General features: G+C 37.9%; 1 non-coding gene across 1 annotated transcript; it reads left to right on the top strand.

The window, feature by feature from the left end:
* Positions 1–3,831: 3,831 nt before the first annotated feature.
* LOC141634617 (small nucleolar RNA R71) lies at positions 3,832–3,938 on the top strand. The gene has a single exon (XR_012539344.1). It is a non-coding gene; the product is annotated as a small nucleolar RNA R71 (small nucleolar RNA).
* The last annotated feature ends 397 nt before the right edge of the window (positions 3,939–4,335 follow it).

The raw sequence follows: 4,335 nt of genomic DNA, 5'->3' as shown, positions 1-4,335 counted from the left end.
CATAAGAAGGGAGACATAGAAGGTCGGATGGGTAGGATAGATGATATGGTGTGGTGTAATCGCGGTTCGTTGTTGTGGGCATCTTGCTTTTGCGATTGGATGGTTTGTTGATTTGGTGTAGAGAAGATTAAGATTGACCATGTAAGCTCGGATTTGTAGAAATATTTTATTAATGTGCAATCTGTTGCTAGCACGTATGTTATTAGAGCTACTTGGTCATTTGTTAGGATGGAGCGATAAGGGGCGTTAGTGTGTTTTACTTGTTATCTTGTTGGTTTTTTACGTTTCTTTATTGACATAGAATTTCTTCGGATGATGTCCTATGCCAAGTGTGGGGAGGAGGTGTGGTGTTGAGGATTGATATGTCTATTGAGTCGTCTGACTAAGGTTTATTCTCGTTTTTCCCTTTATTGTGTCCTTGCGACATTGAGGACAATGTTTCATTCAAGTGTGGGGAGGGAGAATTGTTCCGATTTGTATATATTTGTAGTTGTGTGGTGTGTTTATTTCAGTTATTTATTTCAGCAAAAAAAAAAGAATAAGGAAAAAAAAAAGATGAATCCCGACTAGGTGAAAACCCGAAAGGGCGCCTAGGCAAGATTGTGATGTGGCCGAGGACGGAGTGAAAACCCGAAACGACGCTCCGGGTAAAGTGAAGAATCGAGTTGCGTGCCATTGAGAGTAGTTGTGAGATGAAAAATAATGATAAGCTAGAGTGAAAACTCGGGCGCTCTAGGCAAAATGAGAGATTTAGGAAAAAAAATTATTCCGATGCTATTCCATCTCCTAGTGTTGTGTTGGAGACCGTCTTATAAGAGTTTCATGGTAAGTCTTGGTAACATCCTATGCTTCTGCGGATCGGTGTTGGTATGAGCTACTAATATATTCTTTGAGTTCACTCGAGGACGAGTAAAGATCTAAGTGTGGGGAAGTTGATAAGAAGCATTTAGTAGGTGTTAATTTGGACGTATTTGTGCAAATTGGTGGTTTTGCGACAGTCTTTAATGTGCTTTGTGGAGTAATTTGTTAGTTAGCTTTGTTCTTGGCAAAATATGGGATTTATAGATGATTTTGGTACTTTGATTAATCATGGAGATTGTTAATGGAGTCGGAATTTGAAGTTATGTGTGACCAAAAGTAAAAGTGAAGAGTGATGGCTGAAGAGAAGAAGGAGGAAGAGAAAAAGGAGGAAGAAAGACCCTACGCGCAACCTACATTCAACCAATGAGGTCGAATATAGGTCGAACTAAAAGAAGAAAAACTTCCATCAGTTACATTCGACCAACATTCGAGCTATGCGTGAGCTGGAAATGAATCTGCGTCATGTTGATTTGGCTACATTCGAGCTGCATTCGAGCAACGTTCAAGGTCAGCAGTAATATTCGACCTTGGTGTAGACTCGTCATATCATACCTTGTTATTTTATTTTAATCGGTTTGTTCCGACTTTATTATTATATATTTCCTAATCTAGCTTATTACTATGTAAGCTTAGTCTTTAGTTTGAAGAAAACACTTTACTTTTACTTTTTACACTTTTGCAATTCCAGAAGAAAACCTAATTATTTTAGATCTAATATGAGGAACTAATTCCTCCCTTCTTGGTTCAACTTTTGAAGCTACCGATTAATCGATTGTGAGATTGTCTTTACCTTTTATCTTTCAAGTATTGTTCTAATCTCTTGTTCTTTATTCCTTTGATTTTTATTTACTTTCATTACATGATTAATAGCGTTAGTAATTATTAATCTTTTGGTAGTTTAGATTATCGACTCAGTTTGCTTGATATCTAAATTAAAGTAGCAACCTTTGTCCTTGTAATTGATTCAGTTTATCATTATTTGGATTTCGAAAGAGATTAAACATACAATTGGATTACGACTGCGTGGTTGTGATTATTGTTTCTATAGGTTTCTTTATTCATTATTGCTGCTATTGGGTTGAATCTTGCACGCGTGTGTTGGATTATTTGATATTTAGGGTCTTATAATATCGTTGATCGAATTATTTGACTATTCTTAAGAAGGAACAGAAATTAATATTTCATATTTATTTCACGATAGATACTTGAAGATAAATTGGTATTTGAGACTTTCGATGATCAATTGACTTAATTGGTAGCGGAGATAAGTTGACCCAAGACCTTTAATCATTTGAATTACTCTAATTTCATTACTTGCTTTAGTCTTAGTTGACAAAACAAACTAATCCCCCCAAATCGGTTACTTTACTCTGCATTAATATACACATTAGTTAACTTAGTCCTTCTCTGTGGGTTCGACCCTTACTTCCATTATATTGCTATTTTTAGTAGTGTAGTTGAGTAAGTGATATATATTTACTTTGATAGGCATACGACTTTTAGCCCGTCAGTGTCTTTGTTTATCTATCCGCCATTTGAAGCGTGATGTTGGTACATTTGAGTTCTCCCATTCCTAGCCTCTTGCTAACCAAATATGGCATGATACTAACACTTTCCCCAAGGTCACATAAAGTTTTGTTGATTGTAGTGTCACCAATAGTGCATGGAATGGAGAAACGTCCCGGATCCTTGAGTTTTGGAGGTGAAGTCCCTTGAAGGATTGCACTACTCACCTTAGTGAAGGCAATAGTTTCAAGCTTCCGGATTGATTTCTTCTTCGTAAGGATGTCCTTCATGTACTTTGCATAGGCCGGAACGTGATTGATAAATTCCGTGAAAGGAATCGAGACTTCTAAATTCTTCACAATTTCCATTAGTTTTCCAAGTTGGTCATCAAACTTAGGCTTAGCTTGACGACTCGGGAATGGAAGTCTAATCACAATGGGCTCCTTCTCTTTAGCCTTTTCTTCACCTTTCTTCGAAACTTCTTGATTGGTGGGTTCTTCTTCCCTAGAGTTTTGCACAACTCTCTCCTTGTCACTAGCTTCCACAACTTCATCCACAACTTGCTTCTTTGGTCCTTCGTATCTCGTACTAATCCTCAAGTGAATTACACTAACCGTTTCATGTCATGGGGGATTACTTTGAGATGGTAATTGCCCCTTTTTTCTTTGAGAGCTTGAAGATGTTAGTTGGGTCATTTGAGTTTCCAACATTTTTGTGTGGGCTAGGATGTTGTTGATGGTGATTTCTTTTGCTTGGCTATCTTTTTGCATTTGAGTGAAAAATTTTTGTTGATTCTTTTGCATTTGGAGGACTACTTTTCGAACATCAAAACCTTGGTCATTTTGTTGATGGTATGGAGTTCGATTTTGATAACCTTGGTTTTAGTTGAAAAAGGGTCTTTGATTTTGGTTTCTCATGGGAGGTGGGGTGTATGTTGGTTGAGGGTTTTGAACATTTTGGCTTTTGTATGAGAGATTTGGGTGGAATTTGGTGTTTTCATCGTAATAGTTGGAATAAGGGGTACCACTTTTGTATGCTTGAAAAGCATTCACTTACTCATTTGTTCCCCTACATTCACTTTGGTCATGTCCCAAAGTTCCACAATTCTCACATATCCCACTTAGGATTGATGAAGATGCCACCATGACATTAACATGATGCTTTGGTGATTTTGAGGCTTCTTCAAGCTTAGCCATAGCTTTTTCAAACTTCAAGTTGATGGTATTAATATGAGCACTAAGTTGAGCACCCAATTGAGTAATAGAGTCCACTTCATGCTTTCCTCCTCTAGTAGCCTTACGAGGTCTACTATATTGTGCATTATGGACCGCCATTTCCTCTATCTTGTTCCATGTTTGATTATCGTCAACTTCGGTGAACATACCATTTGATCCCATGTTGAGAATGTTTTTGGAGTCTTCATAAAGACCATTCCAAAATTGTTGTACCAAGAACCACTCGCTAAGTCCATGATGAGGACATGAGCGACAAATTCCTTTGAATCGCTCCCAAGCTTCATACAAAGATTCTTCGTCCCTTTGCTTAAAACCCGTAATTTGAGCTCTTAGCATGTTAGTGTTTTCCGGAGGGTAGAATTTTCTGTAGAACTATAGAGCCAACTTCTTCCAAGAGTCAATTCCAAGAGTAGCCTTATCAAGGCTCTTCAACCATTGTTTCGCGGTACCAATTAGAGAAAAAGGAAATAAGACCCATCGAATTTGGTCTTGAGTCACTCCGGTTTGTGAAATCGCATCACTATAGTCACAAAAAGTCTCCATGTGGGAATGAGGGTCTTCACTAGGCATGCCCCCAAATTGGCTTCTTTTGACTAATTGGAAAAATGTGGATCTTGCAAAGAAATTTCCGGTTAGGTGTTGTGGTGTGGGAGTACCATTGGGTAGGTTATCGGTTGGTACGGAATGTGATGAAAATTTAGGCATTGTGGGTTGATTATGTGATTGATTTTGT

The sequence above is a fragment of the Silene latifolia genome, chromosome Y (assembly GCF_048544455.1).
Source record: "Silene latifolia isolate original U9 population chromosome Y, ASM4854445v1, whole genome shotgun sequence".
NCBI classification, from domain to species: domain Eukaryota; kingdom Viridiplantae; phylum Streptophyta; class Magnoliopsida; order Caryophyllales; family Caryophyllaceae; genus Silene; species Silene latifolia.
Note: the sequence above shows the minus strand (reverse complement) of the source record. Positions and strands in the feature narration are given on the sequence as shown.